Source organism: Cetorhinus maximus, chromosome 23 (genome assembly GCF_964194155.1).
Source record: "Cetorhinus maximus chromosome 23, sCetMax3.hap1.1, whole genome shotgun sequence".
NCBI lineage: Eukaryota > Metazoa > Chordata > Chondrichthyes > Lamniformes > Cetorhinidae > Cetorhinus > Cetorhinus maximus.
This window is the reverse complement of record NC_135901.1, coordinates 64,868,769-64,883,820: the sequence shown is the minus strand read 5'-3', so window position 1 is coordinate 64,883,820 and position 15,052 is coordinate 64,868,769. Positions and strand designations below refer to the sequence as shown.

Sequence of the window (15,052 nt, the reverse complement as noted above, 5' to 3'; positions counted from 1 at the left end):
CCATGAAATGCTTAGGGAGATAGAAAGAAAGATTCGACATAGAGATGGATTTCTTAAGATCGAATATTCTCATCTACTACATCAGCAATTTTATCAAACTCTCTCTGCTTTTAGATTACAACAGTGACTACATTTCAAAAAGATTTCATTAGCTCTAAAGGGCCTCCCGTTGTCCTGAGTTGGTGAAAGGCTCTGTTTAAATGTAAGTCTTAATTTCTCTCTTTCTGTCTGTCAATCTAAGTTAATAATCATGTGGAATGGTGAAGTGTATCTGTTCCTTTCAGTGTCTAATCCACTCTCTGTCTCTACCTGTCCCTCTTTTTCCCTGTATACCTGTCTCGCCCTCTTTTGCTCTCTCAGTCTCTGTCTGTGTCTCTATCTCTGTTCACTTTTGTGCTCTTTGTTCCCTCCATTCACTCGCTGTCTGTGCGCAACCAAGATTCACTGGATTGATTCCTGAGTGACAGTGAACATGCTGAGAGGCTGTTTTCCCCTGTCTGGAGCATCTAGAACTGAGCTCACATTCTCTGGATAAAGTGTCAGCCATTTAGGACTGAGGTGAGGAGATATTTCTTCACTCAAAGGCTTGTGAACCTTTGGAATTCTGTAGCCTGGAGCTCTGTGGATCCTCAGTCGATGAGAATATTGAAGGCTGAGATTGATAAATGTTTGGACTTTAAGTGAATGAAGGGCTATCGGGATCGGATGGAAAATTGGTGCTGAGTTTGGGGATCTGACATGAACTTATTAAGTGGTAGCGGAGGCTCGAGGGGGCTTATGGACAATTCCTGTTCCTTTTTCGATGTTTTTAATGTTCTGTTTCAGTGGAAACACCATTAAGGCGACGGAAAACAGCAGGTTGAGAGAGGGAGCCTCGCCGAATGGCCTCAGGCGCTGGATTCAGATTCTATTATTTGCGAAACCGCTGCCAAAGTTATAGGTGCTATAAATGCTCTCCTCTGACGACAAAGTGCCAGCTCAAAGTGAATGCGGGCGTGCATTGGGTTTTATTTTAACAGGGAGAAGGAGGAGAGGCAATACAAATATCAATTGCCTTTGTGAGAATGCACAGAAGTGGAAGTAGTTGAGTTGTTCTACCAGACAGCCAGCACGGAGAAGATGGGCCGAAAGCCCGCCTCTCTGCTGTAGCCATCTGAGATACCAACAACATGAACCTGTCCATAGTGTCAGTTGTCGTGGCCGAGTGGTGAAGGAGATGGAGTTCAAATCCATTGGGGTTTCCCCGCTGCTCATTATACCTCGTTTTAACTCTGTGTCTACAGGGTTAGTTATCGGTTAGATTCAATCAAATCCATCCAAGTACCAAAGCATCCAAGGGGATTTTCCTATTTCCGTTCATTCACGAAAATATTCACAAAACTTGTAGTCGTAGAGTAACAAAAACGGAGCCAGATTGGTGAAATGTTTGCTTTCTGGGTGTTTGTCTCTCCTTAGAGACTAACCCTTGTCCTCTGCCACTCTCGGTGTATATGTCTGTATGTGTTCATCAATGTGTGTCAATGTCGTTCAGTTCCCGAGGGGGTGAGCACATTTTTACCATCACAAACTTTATTCACATTAGTTGTGCAGCTTCATATTAAAATGTTACAGAGAAAAATATCAGGATGGAAAATGCAGGAAGAGTTTGCAATGTTTGGAAGGAGGTGCAGCTAAGAAGTGGAAGATTAAGCGAGGAGTTTTCTTGACACGAGATTTGGGGCCAAATCTGGGAGATATTTGTGTCGATGTAAACAGTAAAATCTTCCCTATTACCGGTATATTTTCCCTTACACCATCCTCTCTATTGTCAGCGCTTTGCAGCCGATCACTGCCCTTCTCTCATTCCCTATCTTCACCTCTGTGTTTGTTCCTTTCCGGTTGTGACCGGATGACATTTCCAACTCTGATGCAAAACTCGAGCTTACACTGATTTCGGCAAATGTGATCTGCATTTCTCTCAGGAAATTATCCAATCTCATTTCCACAGTTTGCACGAGGTCAGCAAATTATCATTCCCTGACCGGGAATCGAACCCGGGCCGCGGCGGTGAAAGCACCGAATCCTGACCACTAGACCACCAGGGAAACTACACTGAATTTTTACAACCTGGTTTATCGATGCCACCTGTGCCTTTTATTTTTATTTCCAACCCCTTTCACCAGAGACATGTTTCAAATGAACAAAAGAACATGAGATAAAGGAGCAGGAGTCGACCATTCGGCCCCTCAAGCCTGCACTGCCAATCAATAAGATGATGGATGATCTGCCCAGGCCTCAACTCCTCTTTTGTGCCAGCTCCTCATAGCCCCCAACTCCCCGATATTTCAAAAATCTATCTACCTCCTCTTTAAATACTTTCAGTGATCTAGCCTCCACAACTCTCTGGGGTTGAGAATTCCAGACATTTACTACCCTCTGAGAGAAGAAATTCCTTCGCATCTCAGTTTTAAATGAGTGTCCCCTTATTCTGTAACTATGTTCCCTAGATCGAGTGGAAACGCCTTCTCTACATGAACCTGTCAAGCCTCCTCAGAATCTTGTAGGTTTCAATAAGATCACCCCTCATTCTTCTAAACTCTAATGAATAAAGACTTAACCTGTTTCGCTGTTCTTCATCCCAAAAAGTAGCCTGTTGAATCTATTCTGAACTGCCTCCAATGCCAGTATATCCTTTCTTAAATACAGGGGCCAAAATTACACACAGCATTCCAGATGCGGCCTCACCAACACCCTGCACAGCTGTAACAAGACTTCCAGATTTTTAAACTCCAACCACGAGCAAAACAGGCCAACATTCCATTTACCTTCTTAATGACTTGCTGCACCTGCATGCTAACCTATTGTGCTTAATGCACAAGAACGCCCAGATCCATCTGTGCTGCACGTTTTTGGAGTCTCTCTCCATTTAAATAATAGACTGCCTTTTGATTCTTCCGTCCAAAGTGCATCACCTCACACTTTCCTACATTAAACTCCATCTGCCAAGTTTTTTGCCCACTCACTCAACCAATCTATACCCCCTTGCAGATTCCTTATGTCCTCATCACAAAATGCACTCCTACCTATTTTTGTATCGTCAGAAAATTTGGTTACATTACACTCTGCCCCTCCTCCAAGTTATTAATATAGATAGTAAATAATTGAAGCCCTCGGATTGGTCCTTGTGGCACTCCGCTAGTTAGGTCTTTCCAACCTAAAAGATCCTGACTCTTTGCCTTCTGTGTGTGAAATTGGGCTCTTTACATTGCAGGGTTTGTGTAGGGTAATAGGGATCACGGTCTCTCACACACGGAAAGTTTCCCCGCTACATTGCAGGGTTTGTGTAGGGTAATAGGGATCACGGTCACTCACACACAAAAAGATTCCCCGCTTGAAGCCTTAACAGTATTAAATGTAGGGAAAGGTTGCATCATTCCCGTTTGATGTTGAATAGTAACTGGAAGCATCATCTCAAAACAAAGTGACATTTATACTTCTCCAGGTTTTGAATGATCTTCTGAACAATGCATCGCTCGGAAATTAGAGGGAAAGATGGGGGCGGATTTGCTGTAAGTTTGTTCGCACATGTGTGAGGTGTTGAATGAGCTGCTGATGTGCTCTGTCACCTGATGATTCTAATGTTAGATCAATTTCTCTGCCGCATGGCTAAGGTTTTCCGCCGAATTATACTTCCACTAAACAAGGTCCTGCAGTGCAATAAGATAGCACAGTTTGATATTCTGCAAGGAGCTGCATGTTGCTTTCGTAGCCTAGTAGTTATCACATTTCCTTTACACGCGGAAGATTCTCTGGTTGGAAACTCACATTAGAACTGGCAACATTTGTGGAAAACTTTCCTGCCGCCATTGACAACCCGGATCCGTATGACAATGAGTGCTGATGGGGAAAAAAAAACATCGGAAGTTTCGTCCCCGAGTGGTTTTGAACCACCAAACTTTCAGTTGGAAGAACACGCTAATCAATTTTGCTGCAGGAACTGATGCAACTTCCTGTCTTCCTTGTACAAGCACAGCCAAATCTCTTTGTAAATCACTGCACAACGTTCTCACCTTTTCAAACATGTCCTGCTTTGTTGCTTTTTAAAAATTACTTTTACGACCAAGTGAGTAACTTCAGTCTTTGCTACATTTTTCTCCGTCTGCCGTCTTGTTAGCCAAGCACCTCTTATATATTATAAAAACAGAAAATGCTGGGAAAACTCAGCTGGTCTGACAGCATCTGTGGAGAGGGAAACAGTGTTAACTTTTCGATTCCATGTGACCCCTCTTCAGAGCTGAAGAGAAGTAAAAAGTGATGGGGTTTATACTGTTCAAGTGGGGCAGGGTGGGGAGGGGGCGGGGAGGGTAGAGCAGGTGAAGCTGGGCAGAAGGTCAGCGAGAGGTGGGAGCTAAGGAGAGACTGACAAACGTATCATGGACACAAGAAAAAGGGAGTGTTAATGGCAGTGGTGAGGGCTGAAGAAGGTGCTGATAGTCGCATAAAAGAACGAAAGCAGAATGTGTGAATAGCAGAACAAGGGTCAGCACTCTGTGAAAGAACAACATGGAACAAGTAGCAGATGGTGCTTTTGGAGTTGGGGTTGGATGGAGTGAGAGGGAAGTAGTTGGGAAAAAATGATTAAAAAGGGGATAAAAAGGGGTATGAAATAACGAATAAATGAATAAAACATAAGTAAATAAAATACATTTTTATAAAGGGATTTTAAAAAGTGTGAAAATGGAGGAGAGAGTTCATGGTCTGAAGTTGTTCAACTCAATGTTAAGTCCAGAAGGCTGCAAAGTGTCTAAGCGGAAGATGAGGTGCTGTTCCTCCAGTTTGTGTTGAGCTTCACTGGAACATTGCAGCAGGCCAAGGACAGACATGTGGGCATGAGAGCAGGGTGGGGTGTTGAAATGGTAACCGACAGGAAGGCCTGGGTCATGCTTGTGGACAGACTGAAGGTGTTCTGCAAAGTGGTCACCCAGTCTCCGTTTGGTCTCCTCAATGTAATAGTTGCAGATGTACAACTTGCTATTTCCAAAACCCACCAACTTAATCAATGCGGCTCCTCTGAAACTTTCAATGCAAATATTGATCCTTTATAAGGTGCCATTCCCAGAACTATACACAGTCCTCCAGTTGTGACCTAACCAGGGCTTTGTATAGCTGTAGCAAACCTTTCCCTCTTTTCTATAAGAGCCTCTGAAACAGGTTGTACAGCAAGAGGAATAGGAATATATATGTCGACTAAGAAAATGAGGAGATGCTTGATCGGAATAAATTTTGTTAAAAAAATTAAATCCAAATCAACAGTTTAAGTACTTTTTTTGTTCAAAAACTATGTAATAATCCTAAGTGCAATTCTTGGTGTCATTGGGTGAAGGAAACTTTGGTAACGCTTCAGAATTTAGCAGACTGGGCACTGTAGAAGCTCCTTCCCATCTTTCAATATCATTTTTATTAAATCAGTATTTTCCAAGTGAAATTGGAGAATGAGTTGAGAGGGGGAAATCGGGATTATGCAGAGATGGAAGGAAAATCGGATGAATGAGGAGGCTCTTTGTAAAAAGCTTAGGCATGGAAAGGATGAGTGGGAGGATCTCTTACTGCGCTGTGCCATTTGATGATGACATTGTTGATCAGTCTGTCTCCAGCATTCCTAATGAGAACAGCCGAATTCCATTTCTTCAAAACAAAGACCCAAAGTGCTGCTGCATGACGTCACCGTTTAACATTCCAGCCAGGTGCCTGCACAGTTCAGAGGAGAAAAGTAACATTCGAGGTTTATCTGTAACTCAGAAAATTGAAGCGAGGGAAACTCAAGAAAATTACAATCGCCAGGGAAGTGATACCGAGTAAATTGTTGGAGGTGCGGGTTCACAAACCCTCGGGTCCTGATGGGCTTTATCGTAGCATCTTAAAAGAAGTGCCAAGTAAGATATTTGATATATTCGTTTTAATTTTCCAAATTCAATATATTTGGGCAAGATTCCATGAGATTGGAAAACAACAAATGTAATACGTTGGCTCAAAAAGTGAGAGAGACAGGAAACAGGAAACTGCAGGGCAGTCAGTTTAACATCTGTCAGAAGGAAAAGGTTCGATGCTATTTTTAGTGACGTTATGGCAGGACACATTAAAAAATTCAAGGTAATCAGGCAGAGTCAACATGGTTTTGTTAAAGGAAAATCGTCTTTGACCAATTTGTTAGAGTTCTTTGAACTAGCATATATTATGGATAATGGAGAACTGGTGGATGTGCTGTACTTAAGTTTCCAGAAGGCATTTGATAAAGTGACACATCAAGTGTTTTTTGCGGAAAGTAAAAGTTCATAGTGGAGGGGGTAATAGATTGGAATGGATAGAAGATTGGCTAGCTAACAGGAAGCAGAGATTAAGAAAAATGGCTCACTGTCTTGTTCGCAGGATCAGTGGTATGTCAAAGGGATCGGTGCTGGGGCCTCGGCTTTTTACAATGTGTATAAATGAGTTGGATGAATGGCCCAAGGAATGGTTGGTAAATATGCTGACGACAGAAAGATAGTTGGAAAAGTAATTTGTGGAGTTGACATAAGGACCTGAAAAGGGACATAGATAGATTAAGTGAATGGATAAAGATCTGGTAAATGGAATATAATGTGGGCAAATGTGAAATTGTCCATTTTGGCAGGAAGAATGAAAAAGCATATTATCTAAATGGTGAAAGATTGCCGGGCTCTGAGATGTAATGGTTAGCATGCAAACATAGCAAGTAATTAGGAAAGCTAATAAAATTATATTGTCGCTGGACTAATAGTCAAGGGAGCCAGGGTAACACTCCGGGTTCGAATCCCAAACAGCCCTTCTCTGCCTCTTTCATTCCCACACTCTGCCTCTGTGTTTGTTCTCGACTGTGATATTTCCACTGTAATTAGTGAAACGAGTGTGGATTGCTGTAAATACCTGTTTGGTTCACTAATGCCCTTTAGGGAAGGAAATCTTACCTCGTCTGGCCACACGTGACTCCAGGCCCACAGCACTGTGGTTGACTCTTAAAATACCCCCTGAAATGACCACTCAATTGTAACAAAGATACATAAAAGGAATGAACTGACTACCCAGTATTTGACCAAGGCACTGGAAGCGACAATGGCAATCTCAGCCCTGTCGACCCTGCAAAGTACTCCTTACCAACATCTGCCTAACAGACTAGTCAAGCAAACAGCCTGATATATGGAAGCGTACCTTACAGATAATGCCTCAGACACCACCATCTCTGGGTATATCCTGTCCCACCGAGGACAGGCCCAGCCGAGGTGGCAGCACAGTCGGGAGGGAATTGCCCTAGGAGTCCTCAATATTGATTCTGACCCCATGAAGTCTCCATGAAACAGGTCAAATGTGGGCAAGGAAAGCCTCGTGTTGATTAACACGTATCATCTTCCCTCAGCTGATGAATCAGTGCTCCTCCATGTTGAACAGCATTTGAAGGTGGCAAGGGCGCACAATGTATTCTGGGTGGGAGACTTCAATGTCCATCGCCAAGCATGGCTCGGTTGTGCCACTACTGGCCGAGCTGGCTTAGTCCTAAATAACATAGCTGCTAGACTGGGTCTATAGCAAGTGGTGAGCGAAAAACATACTTGACCTCATCCTCACCAACCTGCCTGCCTCAGATGCATCTGTCCATAACAGTATTGACAGGGGTGACTGCTGCACAGTCATTGCGGAGACGAAGTCCCCGTCTTCACATTAACAATATCCTCCACCGTGTTGTGTGGCACTACCACCATGCTAAATGGGATAGATTTCGAATAGATCTAGACTCGGAATCCAGGAGACACTGTGGGCCATTGGACTTGAACATAATCTGTAACCTCATGGCCCTGCATATCCCTCACTGTACCATCGCCAGCAAGCCAGGGGATCAACCCTGGTTCAGTGAAGAGTGCAGGAGGCCATGTCAGGAGCAGCACCAGGCATACCTAAACATGAGGTGTCAACCTGGTGAAGATACAACAAAGGGCTACTTGCATGCCAAACAGCATAAGCAGCAAATGATGGACAGGGCTAAGTGATCCCACAACCAATGAATCGGATCTAAGCTCTGCAGTCCTGTGACATTCAGTCGAGAATGGTGGTGGACAATTAAGCGACTCACTGGAAATGGAGGTTCCATAAATATCCCCAAACTCAATGATGGGGGAGCCTAGTACATCAGTGGAAAAGATAAGGCATTTGCTACAATCTTCAGCCAGAAGTGCCGAGTGGGTGGTCCATCGGCATCCCCCAGAGGTCCCCAGCATCACAGATGCCAGTCTTCAGCCAATTCGATTCACCCCACGTGATATAAAGAAGCGACTGAAGGCACTGGGTACTTCAAAGGCTATGGACCCTGACAATATTCTGGCAATAGTACTGAAAACTTGTTCTCCAGAACTTACCGCGCCCTTAGCCATGCTCTTCCAGTACAGCTATAACACTGGCATCTATCTGGCTATGTGGAAAATTGCCCAGGTATGTCCTGTACACAAAAAGCAAGACAAATCTAACTCAGCCAATTACCGCCCCATCAGTCTACTCTCTGCCATCAGTAAAGTAATGGAAGGGGTCACTGACAGTGCTATCAAACAGCACTTACTTAGCCATAACCTGCTCACTGATGCCCGGTTTGGGTTCCGCCAGGGCCACTCAGCTCCTGATCTCATTATAGCCTTAGTTCAAACATGGACAAAAGAGCTGAACTCCAGAGGTGAGGTGAGAGTGACTGCCCTTCACATCAATGCAACATTTGGCCGAGTGTGGCATCAACGAGCCCTAGCAAAACTGGAGTCAATGGGAATCTGGGGGGAATACTCTCCACTAGTTGGTGTCATGCCGAGCACAAAGGAAGATGGTTGTGCTTGTTCGAGGTCAGTCATCTCAGTTCCAGGACATCACTGCAGGAGTTCCTCAGGGTAGTGTCCTCAGCCCAACCATCTTCAGCTACTCCATCAATGACTTTCCGCCCATCATAAGGTCAGAAGTGGGGATGTTCGCTGATGATTGCACAATGTTTAGCACCATTCGCGACTACTCAGTTACTGAAGCAGTCTATGTCCAAATGCAGCAAGGCCTGGATAGTATCCAGGCTTGGGATGACGAGAGGCAGATAACATTCGTGCCACACAAGTATCATGCAATGACCATCTCCATCAAGAGAGAATTCATTCATCACCCCTTGATGTTCAAGGCATTACCATCACTGAATCCCCCAGTGTCAATATCCTCGTTGTTACCATTGACCAGAAACTGAACTGGACTAGCCATATAAATACTATAGCTACAAGAACAGGTCAGAGGCTAGGAATCATGCGATGTGTAACTCATCTCCTAACTCTCGCAAAGCCATCTACAAGGCATAAGTCAGATGTGTGATGGAATACTCTCCACTTGCCTTGCTGAGTGCAGCACCCACAACACTCAAGGAGCTTGAGACCATCCAGGACAAAGCAGCCCAATTGATTGGCACCGCATCCACAAACAATCACTCCCTCCTCCACCGACGCACCGTAGCAGCGTTGTAGATGCATTGCAGGAATTCACCAAGGCTCCTTAGGCAGCACCTTCCAAACCCACGACCGTAACCATCCATAAGGACATGAGCAGCAGCTAGATGGGAACGACACCACCTGGAAGTTCTCTGCCAAGTCACTTACCATCCTGACTTGCAAATATATTGCCGTTCCTTCACTGTCGCTGGGTCAAAATCCTGGAACTCCTTTTCTAACAGCACTGTGGGTGTACCTACACTACACGGACTGCAGCGGTTTAAGAAGGCAGTTGACCACCACCTTCTCAAGGACAACTAGGGATGGGCAATAAATGCTGGCCTAGCCAGCGATGCCCACATCCCGAGAATGGATAAAACAAAGAAAAATATCAGCATGAAAGATATAATAAGAGATTGGCCCTTTCTATGTATATCCTACAACAACAACTTATATTTATAAAGCGCCTTTAACCAAATGAAACGTCACAAGGCGCTCCCCAGGAGCATTATATAACAAAGTGTGACACCGAGCCACATATTCAGTCAGATGACTAAAAGCTCGGTCAAAGGGGAGACTTTAAGCACTGTCTTAAAGTAGGAAAGTATCGACTTCATGTTCCAGCTAACAGCAATGGTGCTTCTCATTAGTGAAGAAGTTACTTGTGTTCAAGTTTAACAAGACGGAGAAAGTTTTCTCTGGTGAAGAGATCGGGAATGAAAAAAAAGCCAAATATTCAGTTTATTGCTAGTTTCCCTGATGACAACTGACCAGGAATCGGCGCTTCCATTGGACCAACAGCGAATAGGGTGGAGGGTTTTGGAAATTGAAAGTTACACATGAGCAGCTTGTGGGACTATTTCACCTCACTGTCAATTTCATGTTCCAGCTCACAGATACCGTTATTTTCATTGGCTGAAGAAGTCGTTTGTGTTGAACCTAAACAGGCAGTTTTGTGGTTTAAGAGATTTGAGATGGAACAAAAAGAGGCAAAAGCAGCATAGATAAGCCAGCTCGAGAAATGATTTGGTCGCTTCCTTGGTGGTCTAGTGGTTAGAATTTAGCACTTTCACTGCTGCGGCCCGGGTTCGATTCCTGGTGAAAGAATGAAGGTTTGTGGATTTCGAAAAATTGTTTAAGCAAGTATTGATAACTTACTGATTGAAAATATTTAGCAGCTCTGCCAGAAGCAGCAGAGTGAGAGTATCGCCTCGGAGCTAGAAAAATCAGACTTGGAACAAGTGGAGAACACAGAGGTGGAGTGAGGGAAAGGCTGAAGTGTAGGGCTGGTTGTAAAGCACTGACCAGAGATATTGGTGCGAGGCAAAATATGAGTGGGAGGAGGACAAATGTTGCTCTCTACTGATTGTACCGTCACAACTATCACTCCTGATCACTCACCCTGCTCTTTGAAAGCAGCAAGAATGGCCTCTTTCTTTGCTCTAACTTTTTATAATTTTATGTTTCCCAACAACACGGGTCATTCTGCCATTCATTAACCCGCTCGAGCGAGATGTACTTTCTTACTTGTATTCGGCTCTTAACAAACCAAAACACGGAGAAAATTCAGCGAATTTTCTTGTCATTTCTAGTACCAGGTTTGTCACGAGACTAACTGAGCGACACATAAATGGTGCCAATCCTTCACTGGAGCTCACCACGTCCAAAGAGCACTGTTACCATCAGCCTGTTATGTACCTTCTTGCAGTGCATCTGCTGAACAATATGTTTATCACAGCTCTGCTTTCTTCACATTGAAATCCAGTGTGAAAATATGAACAATTTCAAAGCTGAACAACGTACTAGAACGTGCTCGTACAACGTACAAACGGACTTGAAGGAAAGTGTGACTGTGGATAATAGGCACTGTGGACATTCCTGTAATCAGAATTTGGGAGGATCAGGAAGATGAGATCCTGGTGTCTCTTTACCCTGCAAGATTGTCTGCAAACCTATCGCCTTGCGTCTTATTTTCCCACGAACTGACTCTGTCTGCATCCAGCAGCTAATTGACCTGGGAGCTGGACACGAGACAGGGACAGAAGCAGAAAGAGATGCGACATGAAAGTGCTTTGAATTTGATGTCTGCCAGTTGCTTTCAATGGTGAATGCCTGCCTTGCAGCGATTAGTTGGAGGTTTTTTCCCCTTTTTGAAAGAAGCAAGATTTTAAAAGTCCCACAGCGCCCAGCGGAGGGCTCAAAACAACGGCCCTGAGATTAAGAGTCACATGTTCTACCGACTGAGCTAGCTGGGCAAGTGATCAAGGTCTGCTTCATATCCCAACACACACGGAGACACTTGTTGCTTTCAACCTGATACCTCAGCTTGTTCCGAATATCAATGTGTGTAAGGTAATCACCCTACAAAAGCCCCAAGGTTGCAATGCATTCCTCTCAATCATTAATAACATCATTCACATCTTCGACTTCTTAGCTGCACCTCCTTCCAAACATTGTGATCCATTTTCCTCAGGATTTGTTCCTGGATTTAATATTTATCTGCTTTATGAACTCATTTTGAAATCAGATTATCTTCAACATCCACACAAATTGAATTGCAAACCTGACGGACAAACAATGGAAAACAAGTAACTCAGTCACACAAATCCCATGGTGCTCATTTTCAGATCTTCAACAGTCAGATTTTCAATGAAATGAAGTAATTTTACAGTGAAATGACTTGGAAAGGTGGTGCGATTTTTATTTGTGACTCACTCACTCGGGAATTCTGTAAATGCTGCTCGGAGGTTTAGTGACCGGGATATAATTTACCTACGTTTTCCTGAGCCTGTGCTCGGTGTATTGGGAGGTTTTGCCCGGGTTGGAGTATCTCGCGTCCCAGGGATGGGCAGTAACCCGCTGATTGAAGCTGCAGTCGCCGCTTTCTGCTGGCAGCGGGTGATTGGAGAGTGCGGGGCCGGAATATTGCTGCTTTTCCCTGTCTCACTCACGGTGGAGCTGAGGATGAGGGAATCGTTGATGGGTTTGTCTGAAACCAATAATTTCTTAGATTTCTACTGGGTTAGATGAAGGTACATATTTTTCAAAAAGCTGTTTGTGCTGGAGCTCACTGGACAACAGTAGATCTGGAACCCTTTTGGGGATATTATCTTGTAGCCCACGTACCCAATGACAACCCTGAACTGCGTGACAAAGAATGCTGATGGGGGGAAAACAGTAAAATCTTCACTTCTGGATTGTCTTGAATCACCAACCTTTCAGTTAACAAGAAAACACACTGACCAATTGTGCCTCAGAGACTTATACAAGTTCAGACTACAAGGTATCCTAACCAGGGTGTCAGTGAGTCAAATCTTCAGATTGCCACTACCCAGATGACTATCGCTCTCTATCCGTCTTGCGCTTCCAAAATAAAAGTTGGGTCACTCATTGTGAACACATGGAAACAGTCTGATCCCGCCCACTGCAGGCCCATCCATATCACTGGGAACCAGCTCTCCTACAACCGGTGCCGTCTCCCTTCAAGCCTCTCGCTGTATTGTCTGTTTCCAAGTATTCTGATTGTCCCGAAGCCAATATTAGGTTTGGATTCCTGATGTGCAGTAACGAGAATCATTTAAATGTCTCAGATCAGTTAATTTCACAGATAACATCAGAGTCAATTTTCCATAGTCTTAAAGAAGAGGAAGGTGTCTTAACTGTCTCTGGTCAGTCGGGCTGTTCACCCTTCATTCTCTGATTCCATTCCTGAAAGCGGATTTTCATTTTCTCTTTGAGTTCCTTGACTACATCTGGCAGCATCTTTGATTTGAGAGGCATAATTTATAGTTCAGATGTAATGCAGTTCCGATGAAAGATTACAGACCTGAAATGAAAACTATGTTTATCTCTCCACAGAGGCTACCAGGTCTGCTGAGAATTCCAGTATTTTCTGTTTTTATTTCAGATGACCAACATCTGCAATATGTTGCTTTTCTTTACCTGATTAGTGAAACATATAAGATTCTGAGTGTACCTGGCAGGGCGGATGTTGAGAGGATGTTACCTCTTGTGGGAGAATCTAGAACTAGGGGTCATTGTTTAAAAATAAGCGGTCACCCATTTAAAACAGAGAGGCAAAGTTTTTTTTTTCTCAGAGAGTCATGAGTCTTTGGAACTCTCTTCCTGAAAAAACTATGGAAGCAGAGTCTTTGAATATTTTTAAGGCAGAGATGGATATATTCTTGGTAAGCAAGGGGGTGATTGATTATCGGGGGTAGACGGGGTACAGATTTCAGGTTACTGTCAGGTCAGCCATGATCTTATTAAATGACAGAGCAGGCTTGAGGGGCCTAATGGCCTACACCTGCTCCGTGTTCTTATGTAGTGTTAAGGATGTGGAACCCATTACCAGCAGATTTCGAGATCCATGTCTGAGCTGAAAACGTGCAGGTAAGCTCACATTGTAAACAGATTGTTCACCAGGTGGAAATAGAAAGGGATTCGCCCTATCATCCCAATTACTGACACAGCAACACAGTCTCGCTGGTGTTTTGACTGATGCAGTTGGTAAAGCGGAGTTATTTAAAATTCCCAGAAGGAAACCTTAAACATCTGTCACAACCTATCATTTTAAGTGTTATGTTTGAGATGCGACCCTAAATTCAGGAATCAGCTCTCGAAGTTTTAAATTAAACAAAATGAAACATTTTATTAATTTACACAGATGAGAATGTATATACACATGGCTACAAATTATTACTCTCAGAACTTTTGAAAAATTCCCAAACTAATCTCCATTAAGGCAACAGCAACCCATAGACTTAACCAGACACCAGGCAAAGCATTTTCACCATACGAATTCAAAATGAGGTTCTTTTCATTTGTTCCTTGTGGAGTCAATTGGAGGCTTGCAGCTGCCTTTTGATCTCACGTTGCCTCTGTTCTGCACACCCAAAATGATTGTCTTGTTATAACTACCATTACTGATTGAATGCAAATTCTCATTTTCCCACCAGCCTCTTTGAACACACCCTTTTAACAATGAAAGTCCTTTCATAATACCAATTTTATTAAAAAATATAAATATATTGCTTGGTAGCTGCTAGGTAGGTGTCCATTTTCACCCTACTTCTTGAATGCTCTATTAAAAAATGCAAATGCACGTTATTCCTCTTCCATCTCAAAACTAGCACACATCAAAGCACCCAGGCTAGCTGGCCTTAATCCAGATAAGACACACCCACAGACTAAACCTCTATTTTAAAATAAAAGTATTTTCCAAAATATTATGTACATTAACAGCTTCATGACACCGGTGGGAGGCCATTCAGATACTTCACGTGAGCAAAGGGCTTTATTCAGTTTGCCCACATGTTAACACTCCATCTTTAAAGGTTCAAAGGATTTGATCCACAATCAGAGGATTGCTAGTGGCAAAAGACGGTTTAAAAGCCACCAACTCACCCCATCTGCTGAGATTCCGCTGAGTTCAGATCTAACTCTAGGGGTTTGTTCTGCTGTTCATTACACCCAGGAGAGAATAATGGTGGAGCCCAGAGTAATTTGGTCGCTGTATCAATTGATTCAACAATTTGATGCCTTTCCCCAATGGCACCCATCGT

General features: G+C 43.6%; 1 non-coding gene across 1 annotated transcript; it reads right to left on the bottom strand.

Annotated features, from left to right (window-relative positions):
• Nucleotides 1-2,012: 2,012 nt before the first annotated feature.
• Nucleotides 2,013-2,084, bottom strand: trnae-uuc (transfer RNA glutamic acid (anticodon UUC)). Its single transcript has one exon. It is a non-coding gene; the product is annotated as a tRNA-Glu (tRNA).
• Nucleotides 2,085-15,052: the final 12,968 nt, after the last annotated feature.